The sequence below is a fragment of the Caretta caretta genome, chromosome 2 (genome assembly GCF_965140235.1).
Source record: "Caretta caretta isolate rCarCar2 chromosome 2, rCarCar1.hap1, whole genome shotgun sequence".
In the NCBI taxonomy this organism is placed as follows: domain Eukaryota; kingdom Metazoa; phylum Chordata; order Testudines; family Cheloniidae; genus Caretta; species Caretta caretta.
In genome coordinates this window covers 159,723,005-159,748,642 of record NC_134207.1, presented here as the reverse complement: position 1 = coordinate 159,748,642, position 25,638 = coordinate 159,723,005, and the positions used below count along the sequence as shown (strand labels likewise).

At 42.0% G+C, this 25,638-nt stretch overlaps 1 protein-coding gene across 9 annotated transcripts in view; it reads right to left on the bottom strand.

Moving 5' to 3' along the window:
- MOCOS (molybdenum cofactor sulfurase) overlaps positions 1 to 25,638 on the bottom strand; it is a 484,231-nt gene that overhangs the window by 343,715 nt on the left and 114,878 nt on the right. The gene's annotated exons all lie outside the window — the stretch shown is intronic.

Sequence of the window (25,638 nt, the reverse complement as noted above, 5' to 3'; positions counted from 1 at the left end):
TGAAGCAGGGCTGGGGAAGGCCAGAGGAGCTGGGAGGCTCCAGACTGGAAAAGCCCCAGGCTGCAGGCCTGGCAGACAGCCTAAGATAGGTACTGGAGTTGCAGGGGGGCAGCCTACGGGTAGGCAGAGGCAGCAGGTCCAAAACCCCCTTGGCTGTGATGATTGGCTTATATACTGCAGTCTGCCCCAGTGAACGGGGGCTAGATAGTGACTGGGCAGTAGCCATATACTGAGGTGAGGTGGGGACAGTGGGTGGGGGTTCCCCTGGGAGGGAGAGACCCAGATCTGTGGGGGTACTGCAGGGGGCAGCACCCTGGGTAAAGGGGCACCGTGGGTCAGGAGGAACATGGGGGCCAGCAGCAAGTGGGACACCAGCCTGCAGAGGGCACTCCGGAGGCTGGAAGAGCTAATTCCCAAGGACGACCAGCAGGAGGTGCCGCAGGGGTGAGTCTTGCCCCGTTATAGTGCTCCATAATATCTGTGGAAAAAAAGGGGGGAAATTTTCTGCAGCAGTAGGCATTTGAGACAGATCATATGGCAGCCATTTTTGAGTAGCCAGACACCAAGGCAATAAGAAGAGCACAGCAAGGGGCACTGCATATCCATGAGGCTTTGAAAAGCCGTTTCAATAATGAGTCACAGTAATGTGAGCTATTTGTCTACATTGTGCTTTCCCAAACCTTCACCTGCTTTGTATCACTGTTCTTGTAAAGCTCAAGCCCACTACTTTTACTCAATAAACATTTATTTCTCAAATCCATTTACTTTATTTAACAAATGTAAGTGAAGAGGGAGAACAGAAAAAAAAAGGTAACCTTGGGGAAAAGGCGTTGTAATGGGAGAAACATTTTCAGCTGTGTAACATAACACCAATTCCAGACCATCAAAAGTCTGTGAATGGGTGCCTTCTGTTCCTTGTACCCTCCCACTGAGTTAAGTGAAAGGGATAATGGACTTTTCACCCATGCCTCACAGAACGCTTGGGGGAGGGTGATTCTGTGCCAGGTGATGCTGGCTGCCGGTCCACCAGGGTCTGCAGAGGACTCTACCCTTCTGCTTCCGTTCCTGCAGTTCAACCAGACGCATCAACATGTCTGCTTGGTCCCTCATAATCCAAAGCATCTCATCCTGCGCCCCAAGCTCTGGCTCATTGGAAGCTTTCCTGTTCTCAATGTCCATGTCTAGCTTCTTGGACAGTGAAATCCTCCATTCTCTCAGCTCTGTCCCAGAGGCATTCATTATCTCGGTGAACATGTTCTCCTGCATTCTCTTTCCCCTCCTTCTAATCAGTAAAAATCTGCTTTCAGGTGTGGATGACACACCGAAGGACACATTTCCAGCCATCAGTCATGGGGGAAAAAAGAAAGGCACCACTGTACATGAATAAAATGTTTCCATAGCAAGGCTATTTTCGTTTAAAAAAAAAAAACCCTTATTACACTAGGTGAAAGCCATAACATAATCAGAATCCGTAACCATTCACTGTGCCATTTTGCTGCTCCAGCCATGGTGAGTAGGCCGAAGTTTATGGTAGGCTCATGTCGGGAGCAGAGGTAGCTAGTCAAACAATGATCCTTCCCCATAGCATCACGGGAAGCTGTTTACGAACAGGGCAGGGAGGAACATTTTCACTCCCAAATTTTGGAATTTCTCATGTGGGGCCCCAGTCCTCTATCAGCCACTTTAAACTACTTGCCAACCCATGCCGAGGACAGTAAAAGTACATTAGCGGCCACATGGTTTGGTGATCCAGAATGTGGCAGGGGAGGGGGGTGTTTACATGCCCTTTTTTTTCTTATAAGAGTACTTTTAATGAGAACTTCCCTGTTTCCCCTAGAGGACCCTATGTGATGTGATAATCTCCTGAGGGTAACAGAGGCAGAAAGGAAGGCGATGCTTCAAGTGTCTGGGTATAGACCCGGTCCTTATGCTGCTATGCTGTGTACCACAATGATGCCAGCAGAATTAATTCAGGAGTTGCGTGGGAAAGTGTCCTACCATAGGGGAAGAAATAAGACTGCCCTGCCCAGAAACCTTCTGCAAAGGAATGCAGAGTACCTCCATGAAAGTTTCCTAGAGGTATGCATAGAAGATTCCTGGGCTATCCCAGTCCACATAAACAGTTTTTTCCAGGGGCCACCCTCTGTGTAGCTGGAGCAGCCTCCTGTAAGCAGAGATCCACAGCACCTCGCTTTTTCTTCACAGTAAGCATGCAATGCCACCGAATGTGTGCGCCTGCTAAAGTTTAACTGGACTTTGATTGTAACTATTGTGGCAGAGCTCCGACCTTGTCCCTGTGGGTCCTGCACTTCCAGATGGTTTATGCTAGCTTCAGAGGCTCACTGCGACCCTCCACGTAGCCCTTCTCTCTCTAGGGCGAGGGTACAGTCTACTGAGCCCTTTTCACCATAAGCCAGCAAGGAGGTTGGTGAGAGAACTCCCACAATCTCTGTTGTCCCTACAGGGTTATTCAAGAACAGTTAGCCTCCTGTCCTAACAGGGGCCTGTCTTCCCCTCCCAGGAGGTGTTTCTGTAGTAGCGGGTTGAGGGGAACCCAGGCCCACCCTCTACTCCAGGTTCCAGCCCAGGGACCCTAATGGCAGCAGCTGTTGGCAGCCAACCTTTCCCTACCAGAGTTACTACATTTCCCTGGGCTGCTTCCCCACAGCTCCCCCACTTCTCTCTCTTAACCCCTTCTTCACCCTTACCTTAGGGCTCCCTTTCCATTGGTTTGAAGGTGTCTTCCTTACCCAGCCCTTCAGCTGCACTTCCTCTCCTTTGGCTCCCTGGTTCTCTCTGGCCTGACTGGAGTGAGCCCTTTTATAGTATCAGAGTCAGAGTGTTCACATTAGTGTTAATTAGAGTCAGGTGTTCACATTAGCTTAACAGTCTCACCTGACTCTTTGCAGGCTAATTGGAGTCGTGGTGTTTTCATTTGCCTAACGATTTCAACTGACTCTTTGCAGGCTAATTGGAGACGTGTTCCCACCCTAGCCTGGAGCAGCCCCTGCTCTGGTCAGTCAGGGAACAGAAAACTGCTTATCCAGTGGACAAAACTGCCTTCTACTACTCTGCTGTACCCACTGCCCTGGGTCTGTCACACTATATACTCACCAGAGGTGCCTTCCCCAGCATCACGGTCAGCGACCGTGATCTCCTGTGACCTACAGAGCTCCAGGGTTCTCAGGGAGAATGGATCCACCTCTCACCACTTGTCTCCCATTCTCCTCCTCCTCCTTCTCATTCACCATATCATCCTTCTTGTTGTCCCGAGACTCTCTCACCTATGAGGTGTCCACATTGCTTGTGGGGGTGCTGGTAGGGTCACCTCTGAGAATCACATGCAGCTCATTGTAGAAGTGTGGGGTTCAGCACCAGAACAACTGTTTGCCTCCCTTGCCTTCTGGTACGCTTGGCAAAGTTCTTCTATTTTCACACGGCACTGCTGTGTGTCCCTTGTGTAGCCCTTCTCCCCCATTCCATGAGCCATCTTTGCATAGATGTCAGCGTTTCTTCTGCTGGATTGGCACTCTGCCTGCACAGACTCTTCTCCCCGTGCAGCAATAAGATCCACCACCTTCTGTGCAGACCAGGCTGGAGTGCATTTGGTGCGTGTAGTCTCCATGATCAGCTGTGCTCAAGGAGTTATGCTCCCAATGCTGATCAAACAGGAAATGGGAAATCAAAAATTCCCAGGGCTTTAGGAGGGGAGGGGCTGTTTCCTGCGTGCCTGGCTGCAGTGCAGCAGAGTTGAGAATTAGCTCCAGAGCGGTCACAGATGAGCATTGTGGGACACCACCTGGAGCTCAATTAAGTCGAATTACACAATGCTGCATCTGCACTACCCCTCAGACGACCCATGAAAATCGAATTAAGCGCTACACCTCTTGCTGAGGTGGAGTACAGAAGCTGACATTAGAGGTGACTTAGGTCAGTGTAAAGGACCCAGTAGCATAGACACATATATTAACTGGTCAATTTAAGGCGGCTTCCTTCGACTTAACTTTTTAGTATAGACCAGGCCTAAATCTCTAATTACAGCACATTTTCTTAGCTCTTAGCACAGAGCTTCACCCCTTAGCACAGATTCTCCAAGGTTTCAGCATCTCTCAGCAAGCATCATCTGTGTGATGTCTATCTATGTGATGAATACTTGCTTATAACTGGCCAGCAATTAGTTTTATTTACTTGCTGATTCTGGTAAATCTAAATGTAAAAGCTGGCTGTTTTATTTCCTCCCACAGTGCAGAATAATGTGATAGGTAAAGATTTAAAGGCTGTTTGAAAAAAAATGTTTAAAAAAATAGTCTGCTTGGGTCTTCTCCTGACTCTAGTCTCTTTAGTCTGTTACAATCCTTGACCTACTAAATAAACCTCTCAAGAAATTAAAAATTCTTGACACTTCCACCAGAAATGCAAGGTGTGTATGTTTGTTTATAATTGACATTGCTATCAGATCTTTAAAAATTTTATTCTTTGCTTAATTTGTCTTTAAGGGGGTTGTTTCTATTTGAGATGTGCTCTTTCTACTATACATTCCGGTGAACTTCTCTTCTCTCTGGCTGTCTGCATCTTTCAAGAAGTGGCTTTGCACCCAATTAAAGTCAGCAGGAAAAACATTCTCAAGACATTGGAAGGAGTACAAAATTGATTGGGATTAAATTTTCTGAAACAATATGGCCAGTACTCTAGACACTATAATCCTAGTCAATTTCATTCCACTACTGGCGCCAGAGAATGGATTTGCAGCAGCCAGTAATTGAATATGGTCAATCACAAAATAGATTTCCAAATGGAAAACTATAGTTTTACACATCTGCATGTCATTTTGTGTTTTCAGTAAGCGCAGAGACCATTGCAAAGCATAGATTCAGACCCCTGACATTTTCACACATTCATGCTATTGAACAAGAATGATGCTCACCCTGATAAGGAGGACCCTCTTCACCACTTTCCCGCCCTGGTGGGATTGCTTGGGACTGAGGATGGAGTTGGAGGTACTGGCAAAGGAGCGTGAACTGGGGGTGGAAGGGGCTGTTGGACCACTGCATGCCGGTTGGGTTCTCTATACTGGCCCCCAAGCAAATCAGTACAGATAGTGCCACAGAGGGAGAAACAGAGGAAGACAAGAGATAGTGACCACAACACCCCACGTTAGTGCACAGAGTGTATTTGGTCACTACCCCAGCCCACAGACGTAAGGTGCCCTGGATTGCTGGGGCTGGATTTCACTTCCCCAGTTCACCTCCTCCAAAACTTCACCCACAAAGCCCCTGGTTTTATACAGGTGCAATGAATTTCACCCCAATGGAATAATCAGAACAGCCATGTGAACAAGGTGCAGGGTGCATCATATCTGAATCCCGTTAACATGACTCACTTCATCTCAACTGAAACCCCATGGGCTCTGTTCTCATATATCATTACTAGGCATTTCACTTGTATCTGTTGCATCTTTGCTTTACAAATTCACAGAGAAAAGGACTCCTTAGTCTGAGTTCACTTGACCAAGGATCCCAAGTGGGGTAGGTTCCAGACACCCTTCCTTCCCTGCCTCTTCTTAAAGGTTGGAGGTTATTTCCCAGCTGTGTGAAATCCCCAAACAAATGAAGGTGTGAAGCATCAGAAGTTCCATTCAATTCATCACCAAGGCTTGTAGCATTAATGAAAAAAAAAAATCCTTCTCCATCCATCCTCCCCCACCCCCCAGCAGCTTGCTAGGAAACTGTCCCTTCATTCTGGATGAGAATCTGGTCACAATGATACATGCCTCTGTCACCTCCAGGCTAGCTTACTGTCGTTCAGTATCTGTGGCTGAATATGGAAGCAGTGCACAGGCTACAGCTTGTTCAGAATGCAGCTGCCTGCCTTCTCAAAGGGTTGAGCCACTGTGAACACATCACTCCTGTGCTCTCGTCCCTCCACTGGTTCCCAGTTCAATTCAAAAGCCAGTATAAAGCCTTGGTCCTGATCTTCAAAGCCACTAACAACAGGTCAAGACCCAGCTACAGCACTGATCACATTTTCCATCCTTGACTTACTAATACAGATGTCTTCGTCTGGGACAATTAATTTTATAAAGCCCAGGAAGAAGTGGGTGGGAGCCAGAGCAAAAGCATTCTCAGTCAAGGGGATTGTGCTGTGGAATGAACTTACAAGGAAAATCAAACTATTTCAGAGACTGACAAATACCAGGATGACCTAAAAGATCCTCTTCTTTGACAAAGTATTTTGATCATAACAGCCAGCGATGGCCATTAAAAGTATTATCCCAGAAACAGAGCCTTCTTATTCAAGGAGAGGAGAAAATTCCTTGAAACTCACTAAGGATCTCACCATTAAGACCTAATTTACCTGGAAAGTGTACAGATTCTATGATGATGGGGGCTATAGATAAATGAGCACTGATCCACCAAGGGCTGTATATCACAGCTACCAAGCTTTTCCACGTTAATTGTTTTGAATGGAGGGTCAACCTGAAAACTCGATCTGCTTTTAAAAGTACAAAGTTTATATAATTCTATTAATACATTTCAAGATCATTCTCCTTTATATAAAATCTGAATCCTGGACAAACTAAAACTAACCTTCTTCTAAACTAACCTTGGTCTTCTGCAGTTTCCACGGTATGCATCTGATGAAGTGAGCTGTAGCTCACGAAAGCTCATGCTCAAATAAATTGGTTAGTCTCTAAGGTGCCACAAGTACTCCTTTTCTTAAAACTAACCTGCAACTTTGGCTTCTACCTCCCCTTGCACAAAGGAAGAGCTATAACTTATTTATTTCTATTCATTTTTCATGTTATATGGTTGGCCACCTAAGTGCCCTGATATTGTTTCTGCTAAATAGATGGCTGCAACATTTTAAACAGGAGGATAGACGAGTGAATATTAGTATGAATATTAGAAAAAATAAATTATTTGTACTAGAATCCTTGAAACTTTCAGTCATCTCATATATTTTTTATGAATAATGGCCAGTTGTCTGATCACTTGTGAGTTACAAATAACACAATACCATTAGTAAACCCAACTGAGTGATCTTATTCATGAAAATATTCCCAGATCAGGTTCATTATTTTTTTAAATTAAGCCAGTTCAAATTATCAGTGTGCTTTTTCATTCATGTTCACATTTTGGTTGAAACTCTTAAGAGTTACGACATGCTATTAATGGATGCTAGTTCACATAGGAAACATCATCTCAGCCTGTCAAGTTGAGAACTGCACTTAGTTCATTTTAAATCCTGACAACTTTATGTTTCCATTACTTCTAGCCGTTGAGGGAGAGACTGTTCTACACATGACAGATGCAATAAGGCATAAATGACTGTTTAGGGATATTCCTGACTTCTCTTAAACAGGATCTGCTTGCAGTCTATGACAAACATAAGGAGACATCATAACATTTTAAAAAGTTTGGAAGGGGATGTTTTTACAATCATGAAATGCAACCAGCTTAGGGAGCTCTCATAAAATACAGAATCATGAAACTCATGTAAAAATGTCATTCCTTTACTAATTTCAATAGAAAATGTTATTCTGGTTCAAGAACTAACTATGTGAGAGAGAGAATTTGGAGGATTTCTGTAATCCACTGCCAACTTTCTCATGCTCTCTGAGACCATTCTGTTTCAGAAAAAGACAGACAGAAAAATCATAGTCTAAGATTAGGTAATACTGTTTAAAGTCTCCGATCAGTTAATTCTGATGTAAATTTAAAACCCCTATTAATTAGAAAGTTCACTTTATAGGACACCCATTTTAATTAGGCTTTCCTTTTTGCACCTTAGAGGCACAATTACACTGCTTGACAGTGAATAAAAGTGTCATGAAATCCAAAGATAAGTAGGAAGTGCACCGAAGAGCACAATTTTCTGAAATTCTTCTATATATAGAGTCTTCTCCTTGTAAAGGTTGCTAGTCATGAAATCAGAATAAAAGACTGACAGTTACCTTTGGATTTCCGCTCTCTTTTTCCAGTATTTAGCAGATCGGGAAATCAGGATGCACACGGGACCTAATCCATTTGATGAATGTGTTCCAAGTACTTTGGAACAAAACTTTTTAAAGACACAAATGATGGCCAGAGCCTCAGTTGGTGTAAATCAGTGTAACTCCACTGAAGCTCATTGAATGAGCCAATTTACACTAGCTGAGGCTTTGGATTAGTATCAGTGAGCTCTGAAGCAGGTTAGTTCCCTTTTTTGAACACCACCTTGTAAATAAGGAAGTGAAAGATGTTCTGTGAGGTCATATCTCAAAAAAAAACAAACAAACCCAAAGCCCAAACCAACTCAATCTGTGTAATTCAGAAAGTCACAACCAGGTGAATAAATCTTACCCCTTAACACAGATACCTCCCCTCCCCTATCCACACACACTTAGCATATAAGTGAAATATAATAAAAGAAAGCTAGGCCTCCTTTGACTTTGTCTTTTGAATCCTGTTTTAACTGCATGGCATTCTTTGTACTCGAATAAGATCCAATTTTTGAACACATTCTAACTGTGTGTTGAGACAGGCCACACCCAATCAAAGAATCTAAAATTCATGCCATCCAGTTATGCAAAACAAAATAAAAACCTGTGTTTTAATTAGATATGTCATAAGATTGTGCTCTGTGTTGAGGTGTAGAAAAGGAACCATTATAGACAACAGGAGAAAACACCACCCCCGAACTTCTTTTTACAGTGGGGTGGTTATTGGTTTGTATACTATCGACAAGTAGTGGCAATGCTGTAACTGTAACATAGTAAAAGCTGAATAGCAGTTTCTGTATCAAACTGATTTTTCCAATTTTTTCTACAAACCATATGTATAGTCATATTGGCCTAAAACAGGGGTTGGGAACCTTCGGCATGCAGCCCATCAGGGTAATCTGCTGGCAGGCTGTGAGACATTTTGTTTACGTTGACTGTCCACAGGCATGGCCCCCTGCAGCTCCCAGTGGCTGCGGTTCACTGTTCCTGGCCAATGGGAGCTGTGGGAAGCTGTGGCCAGCATGTCCCTGAGGCCCATGCCACTTCCTGCACCTCCCATTGGCTGGGAATGGTGAACTGTAGCCACTGGAAACTGCAGGCAGCCGTGCCTGTGGACAGTCAACGTAAACAAAATGTTTCGCGGCCTGCCAGCAGATTACCCTGATGGGTTGTGTGCCGAAGGTTGCTGACCCCTGGTCTAAAAACTGCTATGCCGAGAGAGGGGAACTGGGTAGAGTTTGTAATGCAGCTTTGAGGGTCATATAGTGCACAGCTCATATTTATTCTTGCACATCCACAATAATATTCAATTATGGCTTGATCCTACAGAATGCTGAACATTCTGATCCTGACTCAGCAAAGCACTGAACTTCAACAATTTTAGTAGTCCCATTGGACTATGTGACACTGTATGGAATCTGGGGGACACTTGAGGATATTATGAATATTAACATTATAAAATTGTAATGAGTTATGCCAGATATGCCATGTAAGGTATCTGCAAAAATGTTATAACTTGCCAGATATGATAATCTCATTTATGAGTTTGTATCACCTTTGTATTAGGAGTTATAGATATGTATGTCTGTATTTCAAACTTGTGCTATGCTTCTGGGTGTCACCCCCAAACAGTTTGAGCATCATCTCTACCTAGCCTGCTTGATGGCCCATTAAGGACCATCAGCTATACAACTGACCCATTGAGAGAAGGCAGATACACCTTATGACTCAGCAAAGCATGCAAGGGCATGCCTATGGACCAAACTCTAAGGCCGCCAAACCATGTGCTCGGCAGCTTTTTGTTTGAAACAAAGGAAGCACACGCCGCATGGCAAGAGGCTATAAAAGACAGTTGCATCGTCTCCATTTTGTCTTCAATCCTCCTTCTTACCTCTGGAGGAACTTTGCTACAAACTGAAGCTCTGAACAAAGAGCTGAATGATCCATCCAAGTGGTGGATGTATTCCGGAAGGACTTTCAAGCCAGCAAACTCAGCAATACTGCTAGGAACCAGATATATGGACTTTGAAGTCTTTGTATGTATGTGACTGCTTTACTATTTAACATCTTTCTTCTTCCTCCTCCTTTTTTTTTCTTTATAATAATCCTTTAATTTTAGACACTAAAGGATTGGCTGGCAGCGTGGTATTTTCGGTAAGATCCAAACCTATACTGACCTGGTAATGTGGCTGACCCTTTGGGGTCAGAAGAACATTTTGTATATATGAGCAGAGTTTAAAATAACTTCTCACTGTACTGGACCTATGTGCTGATTGGGAGCTAGAGACTGGAATGCAATAAAGGGGGCTGTGTGATTTCTTTTTTTGCTTCTTGATAACCAGTGTGGGGATCAGGAGCACAGTTTGTGACTGGTTGGGAGGCTTAACTTCAGTGTTACCCCCCAGTCTTGGGAGTATCTGCTCTCCTTTTGCAGCCTGCCCTGACCTTGGCATTACTAGTAGGAGTTGCAGCGGGCGCAGTGGGTCACAGACTATTCATATGCTTATAGTTAAGCACATGCTGATGTAGTCTGTTGGATTGGGTCTGAGTGCTCGTAACCCATACTCTGACAAATAATAAATACAAAGTTCAAGAATTTGTGCTGAATAGGTTACCTTCCACATTAGTCACAAAAGAAGATTGTGGCTCTTGTTGCAGCATCTGACTGGATCCCTTAACACTTGCCTTGTTTGGAGGGGGTGTTGTACTGGGATGTTCATATATGACCAACCCCTTAGTCAGATTCATGGGACAAAATTTTAGCTACATGAACAAGCAGGAGTAGTATGTAGCAACCCACAGGCAAAATCTGGATTATAGCAGCACCTAGGAGCCCCAGTCATGGACCAGGAACCTGTGGTGCCAGGCGCTGTACAAATACAGAACGCAAAGATGGTTCCTGCCCCAAAGAGTTTACAATCCAAGTACAAGACAAGAGACAGCAGCTGGCTATGAGCAGACTGATGGGGTAGTACAAGGAAACAAGGACAGAAGATTGGTCAGCATGACAGGCAATGTTCATAGCTGCAGCCTTTCAGTGCCCTCAACCCACCAACTATCTGAGTCTCTCGCTAGTAAAATCAGGAAAACCATTTTTCTCTCTTAAATCTAGACACTTTCGGACAAATGTAGGCTTTGCTAGGTGGGCACAACTCCATCATTGCACATGCTCACACCAGGTCTGAATTCAGCCGCACGTCCCCTGCTCGCAGCTGTTCTTCCCCATGCCCACAATCAGTAGTTTGTATTGTTAGATTTGCATGCATTGAGGCAGTGCCACCTATCATAGTCACTGGGCGGGGAGAGGGCTGAGAGTCACATTAGTGATGGTTAGGTAATTGTGGCAACACATACAAGGGAATCCTCTATTGATTATAAATTACAGTTACTTCTAAGAAAAAATAGCCTTCAGAATTTATTGGCATCCCAACTGAGTGACAGCTGCAGGAATCAAAGGTCCTAAAGTCTGTTAAAGCTCAGACTAAGGACTAGCCGCACTAATGCATATGCTATTGGATTGCACAATGATAAAACCCTTTTGAGAAAATGTAATTGAATGAATAAATCTTATACCAAACATGGATATAACCTGAAACCCACTTATTTTAGGTAATCTAACTGTACTATAAATTCACCAAAATTGGAAAGTGGGGTGGGGGGAATAGTCAGAGTTTTATTAATGGCCAAAAGAATTATACTTCACAAAACTAAACATGCCAACCATCTCCATCCATTACTGAGCTACACCATTTGCAGTAGATTAGGTGCTCTGGAAATAGTCTCCTTTCAATATGAACCAGATCAGCTGGTCAGAGCTGGTCAGCTTTTACAAACAATTGACAGCTTTAGTGGTCTAAGCATCAGGTGTGAGACAATTCAAACCCCTGGAAACCCAGGTTCAGATTCCGGATCTCAGACCTCACATCCGTCAGGCAGGGAAATAGAATTCCACACAGGTTACTGTATAAAGGTCTTTCATATTGTATACAAATGGTCCTCTCGGCTCTTTGAGTGCACTGAAGTTGACCGTCATGGCTTTGCAGTATTTCTAATGACCTGCCCACACCTCCAATTCTTTGCATATGAATTCCTTAGGGAACAGTTAACCTCTGTGGAAAGAGACAAAAACTGCAAAATATGTTTTGTGAATATTTATTTGATGTTTTACACAAATTCATTATGTTTTTTTCATGCCCTTTGTGCGTTGCTTTCTGGAAACATATCTGCAAATCAGCTGTGAGTTTTAGAATGAATATTACAGAATTTTCAAGAGAAGCAATGTTGATCTTGTAATCTTGCTCTAGAAACCTGATTTTAAGAGTCATGCTCTGCCAATCAGGGAGCAGAAACATAACATGTGACTTGTGTCCTATCAAACAACTATGATTTTGAATAGCAAATGCTCAAAACAAGCTACTTGTGTACAATCTATGGAGCAAGAGTGATGTACAAAAACTACCCAGTTACTAATAAATGCTTTGTGGGCAATGTCCAAAGCAAAAGAAGCAAAATTCATCAGATAAATTATTCATTCTAAATTATATGCCTTGCTCTAATTATCGCTCTTTCATGCCTTGCCAGGAATTTGTCTGGAACTGGACTCCGTGAGGCAAGGTATTCAACCTCTCTTTTCACATAGACCACTTTTTGAAGGAGAGTATCTTCAGTATAATTTCAAACCCTGAGTTCAATATCAGAGGGATTATATTATATCTGTTGTGCTGCAAGACTTGTTTTTAGCCATTATAATTTCAGATTTCCCCATGTTTATTCCCCCCCCCCGCCCTACTATTCCTCACATGTTCTTGTCAACTGCTGAAAATGGCCAACCTTGATTATCACTACAAAAGGTTTTTCCTCCCCGCTCTCCTGCTGGTAATAGCTCATCTTACCTGTTCACTCTTGTTACAGTGTGTATGGTAACACACATTGTTTCATGTTCTCTGTGTATATAAAATCTCCCCACTGTATTTTCCACTGCATGCATCCAATGAAGTGAGCTGTAGCTCACGAAAGCTTATGCTCAAATAAATTGGTTAGTCTCTAAGGTGCCACAAGTACTCCTTTTCTTTTTGCAGATTTCAGGAAGTGTAAGTGGGGCGTGGCTATTCAGTGTTTATACTATGGTCATCAGTTCAGACCATCTGGCTTTGACTCAACTGTGTGAGTAGCTAGAATTAAGGGTGACTGCATGAGTTATCAAGGGAAACTATCGAGGGAAGATACCTATGGCGACTGGGGGAGGTCAGAAACGTTTAGGGGAGACAGACTCATTTTTAACTACAGAAAGCGGAGGAGTTCTTTACAAATCTGCTTTCATACTGGCTTAAGTGATAGCTACGTCCATTACAAAAATCTGATTGGTGCGGGGAAATTTCTTTTTCTCTCTCTTTATTCACATTACATAGTTATCATGCTTTTCCTCATTATGCAGGGATCTTTTAAAAAGTTTCTAAAGGGATGAGTTTATTTTTTAAACTTAACACCCTCCCCCTCCTAAACCTTCAGACCTTTCATAAACTTGCACCTTTGTTGTATATTAAGCTATAAAAACCAAGAGCAAAATGACGGTCCATGCCACAAAGCCCCACTGAAAGGGCTCTATGCAGGTGACATGAAAGGGGAGGCTGTGATGGAGCAAGACATACTTTCCCCTAACACAACACATAGGGTAACATCCTGGCCCCACTGAAGTCAATGAGCATTTTGCCATTAACTTCAGCAGAGCCAGGATTTCATCCATGGGATCCTACCCAATCAGCCAGTGGTTACTACTATAATTCCTACATAGGATTTGTTGCAAGTAAATCTGTGTAGCTCCCAGAGTCATTGGCCATGTTCTCCCCAACTTCAGTTGGGAGAGAATTGCTATGGTGCTCAGTAGCAGAGCCCCCCTGTGCGGTTTCTCCACTTGGCATCCATTTTACAGAATGTTAGGCCCTCTGTCACTACAGAAAGACTGGCAGGATTTGGGTTTATAGTTTTAAAAGCTGTATTTTAGATTTATTGTGGGGGGAGAGGGCAGTGACTCATATTTTGGTTGCCTAACAGTTTCTATTATAAAAAATTTCTTGTGCCTTTTTCTGAACATCTCTCACACCTCCATCGTTTGAAATTTAAATAATGATCGCTGCAACCAAAATAGCTTTCTTTTAACACAGGTATTTTTGGTATATAAAACTGTCTACACAATCGGTGCACTTGAAACAGTCACTCCAGTTCAGAGATATTACTGGTTCCTGAAGTATGACCTATTTAAAATCTCTCTGAAATATCTCTGAAACCTTTACACACTGAAACCAGAAAGAATGTTCTCAGTGCATGCTTTGGCTAGATATTGACTTCATATCCAAGTTTCATATTCCTCATGAGAATCCAGACACCAGAACCACTCTACTACTTTGATTTCACTTCAGAACCACGCAGGAGACAATTATTTTATCCCAAAAAACGTAACTTAACTGTACATTTTTGTTTATGCCTTCAGCTAATGTATAGCTCAATATCCAAGACCCACCACTGCTAACTATTGACATTTATACCATATAAATCATTTCAGGTGACTGTCTGAATATGCCTCTGAAGGCTAAGTGCCAAAAAATGTTGATTATGAAGAAGACCTTGCTGCAGTATGTTTCCTGAACAGCTTTTCATACAACAGATGCTGGGCAGACTCTTCGATTCTTTTCATACAGCTACTGATTAATTTCTTTTCTTGAAATAAGAATGTGACTGTTCTCTCCCCCTCCCGCACTTGGTAACTATTATAGACAGCTCTGCAGCATGTGACTTTCACATCACGGCCTTTTTTCATTGGAAGCTGCAGATGTGATGAATAGGGAAGTGTTTTTGCGATGCTTTTGTGTTATAAAATCACAGTAGATTTATTGGGTGCGTGGCCCCTGATTCAGGGAAGAATTTGAGGATGTGCTGAACTTTTAGTGAGTGAATAGTTCCATTGTCCTCAATGGACTACTCATGTGCTCAGAGTTATATACCTGCTTAGGTACCTTCCTGAACTGGGTCCTTAGGTCTGGTCTACACTGCCACTTAAGTCTATGTAAGTTACATCACTCAAGGGTGTGAAAGAATCACCCCTCTGAGCGATGTAGCTTGCATCGACCTAACGCAGTGTCTACACCATGCTATGTTGGTGGGAGATGCTGTCCCACCAACTTACCTTACACACCACATCGTATATCATTTGAAAGCTTATTTTCTGTACATTTAGACGAGGCATGATGTGGAGCTGTTGAGTGGTGTCATAAATCCACAGGTGAGGTGGAATAAAGGTACCCAAAATGAGAAAGTCTCATTTTTAGCACAGTTCCAGAATAACTGAACAGGACTATGATGACAGTTTTTACTGTTTAAGTTAATTTCAGTACCTTAATGTCATGTTTATTGGTCACACCTACCTACCTGACAATGTATGAAAAGACTTATTTGTTTTGAATGGGCAAGTAATTCTTTTTTAGAAATGTTGAGGCTGTTTAGCATGTGGCAAAAATGGTGAATATCAACATTTTGAAAAATACTAACATGCAATGTTTTCACATCACATATTCATAATTGTCAAAGGATCTCACAAGTGATTATTACAGTTTTCTATATTTTCAATTGAAATTTGTTGACCAGAACAGTCTCCTACTGACAGTTGTGCACCAGTAGCAATTGATTGCATGGCCACAATTTGTACGGCATAGTGAGTAGTTAAATGTACGTGAATTCCTGTTGTAATGCTTCTCCATTTGTAAGCTTTTGTACATACAACGTAGCATCTAGGCTGCCTAGTAGAAGGTTTTAATTTGAATCCATGAACCAAGGGCATGCAACAAAGACAAATTTCACACTTGATAAATTAGGTGTGAGTATTTGAGGTACATCCTAAAAGGATTTGACAAAGCTAATTCTGTAAGCGAAGTCTTTGGAAGACATGACAATAGTAACTCTGTGAAAACTGCAGAAAGACAGCGCCAGAAAGGATCTACGGTTGGATGTAAGAAATACCAGGCAATTGGTGGACGCCCTGCACCTCCATGGAAAAAATTTCTGAATGTGACATCCAACAAGCAGTTACTTGTAAAATTCCTGTATGTACATATGGTTCAAAATGCACCTGAGAGCATAGGAGCACATTCAGCAAAAACACTCCTCCTTGCTGGAGGATTTTCCAATGGTGAAGTAGCAAAGTTCATCACCAGCAGAGGTGCTGAAGAAGTCCAAGACTTGTACAGTACTTAGTAGGAAGCAGACACATGAATGCTTCTGCATGCTGTATGTGCCAATACGGCTTTTGGGTCTCTTGGTGTCAAAGAAATCATAGTAACTAGGTCACCTGATACAGATGTTTTGGTCCTTGCTGTTCACTACTTTCCAAAAATGCAGCACATAGATACGATGTAGATTGAAGCATTGACCCATTACCAGCACAACTGACAAGTGTTGCCTCATACCTGTGCATCCAAATTGTGACACACACACACTCCTGACTTCTGCAGCATACTTCCTGCTATTTGTGCAATAACAGGATGTGACTCTGTGTCCTCCCTATTTGATATTGGGAAAAATCTGTGTTTAAAGTTGTCAAATCAACAGGAGTTTACTGCTTCAGAAATCTTGCCAAATTGGTGGGAAGAGTGACAGACAAGCATAATTTCTGCTGCAAGGATGCTGGTAGCAGGGCTGTGTGACCAAAGCGAGAAAGAAAAGGAGACTCACAGGTCCCTGAATTGCTTGTGCCTCAATCTAGCCATCAACAAGGAAAAGTCATTGGCCAAACTCCCACCATGTGATGACAGTTTTGAACAGCATGTCAAAAGAGCATCTTGAGAAACAAAGATTTGGATGTCTTTGCACATGGGTAAACCAGATATTGGACCATCATTGCCACATGGATAGAAACATGTGGATGATAAACTACTTCCTGTATCCTTCAAGGGCCCAATGGCACCTGAACTTCTACAAGTTCTTATCTGTGCCTGTACCAGTAAGGGTCAGTGCAGAATCAACTGGATCTGTAGTCAGAGCAATCTTCCCTGCACAGAACTGTACACATGCCAAGGCAATGAAGACTGTGATAACCCTCGCACTCTCAATAGAGATCATAGTGATGAACAAACATGACAATAATGACGTTGACTAAAAATGTTAGAAGTGCTATTACATTTCAGTGATACTTATACAAATTAGTAGATTTTGTTTTATGCTTTAGATTGTTGTTTCAATACTTTGATGTCACAGAGAAATCCAATTTTGTGTCTTGAAATAATACATGGAGTCATTAAAGTAACAGGAGCAAATGCAAGTATTCAAAAGTGATCATTTTCACATGTTGGTGTTGTCATATTTTATCCCCATTCATAGATTCATAGATATTAAGGTCAGAAGGGATCATTATGATCATCTAGTCTGACCTCCTGCGCAATGCAGGCCACAGAATCTCACCCACCCACTCCTGCGAAAAACCTCTCACCTATGTCTGAGCTATTGAAGTCCTCAAATCATAGTTTAAAGACTTCAAGGTGCAGAGAATCCTCCAGCAAGTGACCCGTGACCCATGCTACAGAGGAAGGCAAAAAACCCCAGGGCCTCTTCCAATCTGCCCTGGAGGAAAATTCCTTCCCGACCCCAAATATGGCGATCAGCTGAACCCTGAGCTTATGGGCAAGATTTACCAGACAGATACCCAGGAAAGAATTCTCTGTAGTAACTCGGATCCCATTCCATCATAGGCCATTGGGCCTATTTACCATGAATAGTTAAAGATCAATTAATTGCCAAAATCATATTATGCCATCTTACCATCTCCTCCATAAACTTATCGAGTTTAATCTTGAAACCAGATAGGTCTTTTGCCCCCACTGCTTCCCTTGGAAGACTATTCCAAAACTTCACTCCTCTGATGGTTAGAAACCTTCATCTAATTTCAAGTCTAAACTTCCCGATGACCAGTTTATATCCATTAGTTTTTGTGGCCACATTGGTACTGAGCTTAAATAATTCCTCTCCCTCTCCGGTATTTATCCCTCTGATATATTTATAGAGAGCAATCATATCTCCCCTCAGCCTTCTTTTGGTTAGGCTAAACAAGCCAAGGTCCTTGAGTCTCCTTTCATAAGACAGGTTTTCCATTCCTCGGATCATCCTAGTAGCTCTTCTCTGTACCTGTTCCAGTTTGAATTCATCCTTCTTAAACATGGGAGACCAGAACTGCACACAGTATTCCAGGTGAGGTCTCACCAGTGCCTTGTATAACAGTACTATCACCTCCTTATCTCTACTGGAATTACCTTGCCTGATGCATGCTAAGACTTCATTAGCGTTTTTTACGGCCATATCACATTGGCAGCTCATAGTCATTCTGTGATCAAGGTCCTTCTCCTCCTTCGTTACTTCTAATTGATGCGTCCCCAGCTTATAACTAAAATTCTTGGTATTAATCCCTAAATGCATGACCTTACACTTCTCACTATTACATTTCATCCTGTTCCTCTGAAACCTGTCATCCTATTACTATTACTCCAGTTTACAAGGTCATCCAGATCTTCCTGTATGATATTGCCTCTCTCTAAATTGGCAATACCTCACAGCTTTGTATCATCCGCAGACTTTATTAGCGCACTCCCACTTTTTGTGCCAAGGTCAGTAATAAAAAGATTAAATAAGATTGTTCCCAAACCGATCCCTGAGGAACTCCACTGGTCACCTCCCTCCAGCCTGACAGTTCACCCTTCAGTATGACCCGCTGTAGTCTCCCCTTTAACCAGTTCCTTATCCACCTCTCAATTTTCATATTGATCCCCACCTTTTCCAATTTAACTAATAATTCCCCTGTGGAAACATATCAAATGCCTTACTGAAATCAAGGTAAATTAGATCCCCTGTGTTACCTTTTTCTAAAAAATCTGTTACTTTCTCAAAGAAGGAGATCAGGTTGGTTTGGCACCTTTTGTAAAACCATGTTGTATTTTGTCCCAATTACCATTGATCTCAGTGTCCTTAACTACTTTTTCCTTCAAATTTTTTTCCAAGCCCTTGCATACTACAGATGTCAAACCAACAGGCCTGTAGTTACCCGGATCACTTCTTTTTAACTTTCTTAAAAATAGGAACTACGTTAGCAATTCTGCAATCATACAGTACAACCCCTGAGTTTACAGATTCATTAAAAATTCTTGCTAATGGGCTTGCAATTTCATGTGCCAATTCCTTTAATATTCTTGGATGAAGATTATCTGGGCCCCCCGATTTAGTCCCATTAAGCTATTCGAGTTTCGCTTCTACCTCAGATATGGTAATATCTGCCTCCATATCCTCATTCCCATTTGTCATGCTACCATTATCCCTAAAATCCTCTTTAGTCTTATTAAAGACTGAGGCAAAGTATTTGTTTAGATATTGGGCCATGCCTAGATTATCCTTAACCTCCACTCCATCCTCAGTGTTTAGCGGTCCCACTTCTTTTTTCTTTGTTTTCTTATTTATATGGCTATAGAACCTTTTACTATTGCTTTTAATTCCCTCTGCAAGGTCCAACTCTACTTGACTTTTAGCCTGTCTCACTTTATCCCTACATGTTCTGACCTTAATAGGGTAGCTTTCATTGCTGATCCCTCCCACCTTCCACTCCCTGTATGCTTTCTGCTTTTTCTTAATTACCTCTCCGAGATGCTTGCTCATGCAGCTTGGTCTATAACTCCTGCCTATGAATTTTTTCCCTTTTCTTGGGATGCAGGCTTCCGATAGTTTCTGCAGCTTTGACTTAAAGTAATCCCAGGCCTCCTCTGCCTTTAGATCCATAACTTCTTCAGTCCACTCCACTTCCCTAACTAATTTCCTTAATTTTTGAAAGTCAGCTCTTTTGAAATCAAAAACCCTAGTTGCAGATTTATTTTTGTTTGTCCTTCCATTCAGTTTGAACTGAATTAGCTCATGATCACTTGAATCAAGATTGTCCCCTACAACCATTTCTTCTATGAGGTCCTCACTACTCACCAAAACCAAATCTAAAATGACATCCCCTCTAGTTGGTTAAGCAGCTACTTGATGAAGGAATCCATCAGCTATCGCATCTAGAAAAATCTGAGCCCTATTTTTATTACTAGCATTCCTCCTCCAGTCTATATCTGGGAAGTTAAAGTCTCCCATGATCATGCAGATTCCATTAGAATTTACTTCATTAAAAACATTAAAGAGGGCTCTATCCGTATCCAAATTAGATCCCGGCAGTCTATAGCACACCCCAAGCAATATCACAGGGGAGGCTCTAATAGTTTTCTTCCCCAATGTGATTTTTGCCCAGACGGACTCTGTCTTATCCATTCCATCACTTCTTATTTCTTTACATTCTACCTCATCACTGATATACAATGCTACTCAACCACCTTTACCTTTATTTCTGTCTTTCCTAAACAGCACATACCCTTCAATACCTGTAGTCCAGTCATGACTACTATACCACTGTGTCTCTGTTATCCCTGTAATATCTGGTTTCACTTCCTGCACCAGTAGCTCTAGTTCCTCCATTTTGTTACCTAGGCTCCTCGCATTAGTGTACAAACATCTTAATTTTTGCTGTTTGGCCTCGCTCACATTCTGTACCCGATTAGGCACGGTCATTCTATAGCCAGTATGACCTATTAGACTGGTATCCACACTGCCCTTCCTCCTTATGTCCATTCTCCTACCCACGGCTGTATCCTTTCTTACTTTGTTTTCTTCCCTCTCAATGCTAAAATCAGGCGTGGAGATTACCTGGACTTCTCTCAACCATCTCCCCCAAATTCTAGTTTAAAGCTCTCTTAATCAGTTGTGCCATCCTCCATCCTAGAAGTCTATTTCCTTCACTACTCAGAGGAAATCCATCCCGAGAGAACTGTCCTCTGTCCATGAATGCCTCCCACTGGCCATACATCCCAAAGCCCTCCTTATAGCACCACTGCCTAAGCCATCTATTGATAGTCATAATCGTGTCACACCTTTGTTGCCCTTCTCTAGGAACAGGCAGAATCCCACTAAAGATCACAAAAAGAAAAGGAGTACTTGTGGCACCTTAGAGACTAACCAATTTATTTGAGCATAAGCTTTCGTGAGCTACAGCTCACTTCATCGGATGCATCCGATGCACCTGCATCCGATGAAGTGAGCTGTAGCTCACGAAAGCTTATGCTCAAATAAATTGGTTAGTCTCTAAGGAGCCACAAGTACTCCTTTTCTTTTTGCGAATACAGACTAACACGGCTGTTACTCTGAAACTAAAGATCACCTGAGCCTCGATTTCCTTAAGCGTCTTCCCCAGCCTAGCATAGTCTCCCTTGATACGTTCCAGCGAGAATCTACCGGTATCATTTGTTCCCACATGAAGGATAATTAGGGGATTCTTTCCCACTCCCTTTATGATCCTTTTCAACCTCAGGTCTACATCCCATATCTTAGCACCTGGAAGACAGTACACCCTTCTATTCTCTGGATCAGCTCTGGTTACAGGCCTGTCTATTCTTCTCGGTAAAGAGTACCCAATCACGTAGACCTGCCTTTTCCTGGTGACTGTGCTATTCTCCAGTCTATCTCCTAGTCCCTCTGGCTGCAAGTTCTTTCTATTCCTATTCTCCCTTGTAATCCTCTTCAACCCATCCTGTATCCTCCTGGGACTCATATTTGGTGTAGTCTCCATCCACTCTTCCCCTTTTCCTATAGGACTAGTTGCTCTTCTCTTCTTCCTCACCCTTACACCTTCAGTGACCACCTGCTGAGCCCCTTCTTCATTTTCCAACTCTGCAAACCTAGTCTTAAGCTCTGTTTCTCCCTCACTAGCCCGTCTTTTCTTCTGCCTTGTTCTCTTTGTCACATGCTTCCACTGTCCACTTTCCTCACCCAGCAGTCCACCTCAGAATTCTTCAGTCCTGCTTCTATCTGCAAGTCTGAGCTTTTCCCTTCAGCTGCCTCATGTCTTTGCTCCATAATCTGCTCAAACCCCCTTCTAAACTCAACCAGACTTTCCACCTGCATCTCCAATCCTCGGATCTTTTCCTCCAACAGCTCTATAGACAGCATTTCATGCAGACAAAACTCTTACCATTGCTATGGTAATGGCACAACTTGACAGCTCAGTGTCATACCTCATCTTAAAGAAGACATATTAGGCTTTCAAATGATGTATGATGTGCATGCGTGTAGAGAGGGTACATTTAGTCATCCAAATAGTTTGTGTCTATTAGTATTAATTATTTGTATCCCTTGAGTGAATAGGAGCCCCTAGTCATGGACCAGGACCCCATTGTGCCAGGTGCACAATGCGGAACAAAGAGATGGTATCCTTGCCCCAAAGAGCTTATGGATACACCTGACCTCCCATTGATCCCCCAGGATCCATGAGGTTTGTGGCAGGACCTTGTGAACCACTTCACTGCCAGGTAGAATGACTGGGAAGAATTCTGAGGAAAACCCTGTAGTTTTCACCTCTTGCTGATTTTGCTGCAGGAGAGGACAATCAGGAACAAAGAAAGGATTTTTATTGTATGCTTTTTTATTTAATATATATAATTTAATGTGTAAATTTCCTTTTTATATTGTAAATATCCATTGTGCGCATAGAAAAAAAACTTGTAAACAAAGCAAACATTATTTCAGAATATTTGGAAGTCTTTAGGATATTTGTGAAGCTGCCTACTGGGTATCAGTGTGGATACTGTGCATTAGAGCCTTCTTCCAGTTCCCACAGGACAAAGCTAATTGATCGGCGTGCATGAGAAATAGCAACTGTGAAAACAACAAAAGCTTCTGTGAGGTCTTCAGAAAGAATTCTGTATACAGTATTTGGAACTTAATGCGTACACATGGAGATCATTTTCTAGCCTTGTTGTTCCCATGAGTTTTAAACCTGTTGTTTTTAAATATTGCTCAGCAACATTACAGAGCAGGAAAAAAACACACTCCAGGACAGATTGGCCACAAAACTGCATTGCTTTATAATCAACAGAGGTGCCATTAGCACAGTCTGAATGAGAAACCTGGCAGAGGTTTGCCTTTCAACCATAATGTGGAGCTGGTAAAAATGGCTGTTATTTATTTTCTGCATTACAACTACTGCTCAGAAATCAATGAACATTTCATCCTAACAGAGCAGGTGAACAATCAGAAAATTTTATAATAGCTTACAAAGTGAATGCAGTATTTGCTCAGATATCAGCTTAGAGTTCACTTGTAAAATTAAGGTGCAGCTCTGCACTGTCCTTTTGAATGCCTCCAGCCAGCTATGGCACTTCTCCCATTCCCAGTGCCCTGCTCCTTGCCAATTTTTTTCTGAGTAATTTGCACATTTGTGTCAAATAGGTGGGTCTTAGGCAGGAATTGCAATGTGCTTGGCCCTTGAGTGCTTCTTGTACCCTCACCTCTGTGCACCGGCATAAGGGCGAGCTACATTTTAACTAGAGCTGAGGCAATAATTGATTTTTCAGCCTGGTGGTCAAACCAAAAGATTAAAAAAACAGAACAAAACATGTTGGCTCATATCATTTTGAATCAGACCTGATTTTCGTTTGGTTGTTTGTTTTTGTTATTCTGAATGAAATAGTCCCTCCCAGTCCCAAATAGCTCGGTTTGAACAAAACGTTTTGAAAATGTTATTTCAAAATGGATTGTTTCAAAAATGCTGAAACAAAACATTTCAATATTTTTGAGGAAAAAAAAAAAGAAAACCAACAATTTTTTTTCAGCCAAATTTTTATTCACCAAATTTGACTCAGAACAGGTGAAGAGAGGTTTGGTGCCCTGAAAATGCATATTTTGGCAAATTTGTTTACTAGAGGAGTTTCACCCAGCTCTAAGTCTGACCCCTTAATGTTCATTTGAAGCCAGATCTTGCAGTCCCTCTTCAGCGCTTAGTCAGGCTAAACTCTCTTTGAACTCTTATTGAGTCCTCAATAAGGATTGTAAGATCTGAGCCATAGAGCTTTTAAGTTTTAAAGTATGTAGGCCAGATCCTGCAAATCCTCACCTAAGCAAGTAGACCCAGTAATGGGATTACATGCATGAATAAGGACTGTAACACATAATTAAAAAGTAACTGTGTCTCAGGGTTTTTTTCTTGACCAAAATTATTAGCATTGATTGTTTCTTTATTTCATTTGAGTTGTTTCCTTCTATTTCTTGAAAAATTATTGGCTTTTGAATTTCTCTGAATCTTTCCAAAGAACTGAGGATATCTCATATGTCACGGCATAACATCTCAAAGATACAGCCTTTCCTATCTATTCACACACCTAAAACTGGTGTCCAGTCACTCCTCATATTGCATCTCAACTACCACAACACCCTCTTCTCTGGCCTTCACAAATGCAATTGTACCCCACTAATATCCATTCAAAATGCTGTCCCAAAGATAATTCTCCTAGCTGGTCACTTTGATCATGTCTTTGCATCCATCCACTAGCTCCCCTGTCTCTATCACATCAAACATAAATTGCTTCACTTTCAACCCTTTATTGCCTTTCCCTTGCTATCTATCATCTCTCATACGTGATCAAGAAGTTGACTCTTGCCTCTGACTGGTCAGTGATGCCAACTTTCATCATCCACTTATTACATTTTAAAACAGTCACCTTCATACTTTCTCCCACACTTGCCCCTCTAGCTTGGGAGTTGCTCCATGTAAACATCCACAAAGTTACCTCATTATCCTCCTTCAGATCATTATTTAAAACTCTCATGAGTTGTGAGACCTACAAAAATCTTGACAATGGTTAGGCAGATGGTGTGCTGAGACCTCAGCCTACCAACATGCTGACCACAATTGTCTCATTTTCTCCCCGTGCTCCCCCATCTGTCTGTATCCGTCTGCTACCTTGTTTCTTACACTTTAGATTGTAAGCTCTTGGAGCCAGGGACCATCTTTTTGTTCTGTGGTAATTCAGCACCTAGCACAATGGAGTTACTAGTTCCCAAATATTATTTCGTTGTATTACAATAATATTCATATGATAACTTATCTGCTAAATTTTGGATAAGGAATTCATACAGTGTGAAATTACTGGGAAAGGATGCAAGTAGTAAATACAAATTAACGTAATGATACTTTGCAGTTTTACAGCACCTTTTCAACTTTGGATCTCATTGCATTTTGTAAAGGTGGGTAAATATTATTATCCCCCTTAAACAGATGGAATAATGGAGGAACAGAGAGGTTAAGGCTAATGTTTTCAAAAGTGACCTTTGATTTTGATTACCTAATTTGACACTACCTCTGAAAATCAGGCTCAGGAGAAGTACCTACAATACCAACTGATGTCAGCAAGATCTGCACTCACTCAGTACCTTTGAAAATAAGGCATAAAGTGTCTCCAGTTGGGCACTCAAACTGAGCCACACAAAATCAGAGTCCACTTTTAAAAATTTTGGCCTAAGGGTAACATTTTCAAAAGCACCTGAGTGACATAGGAGCCAAAGTCCCACTGAAAGTCAATTTAGGCACTTTCTGATCATTTTACCCTAGATGCCCAAGGTCTCTCCTTTGAACAGTAAAACCTAGAATGTTTCATGATAAGTGCATTTCTGGGCAGGTACCTATTAGTACCAGTGAGAGAGAAACAAACAAACAAAATATTGTTATGCAAAGGTTACCCAGAAGCCATAAAATATTCTGAAAACATGAAATTTTG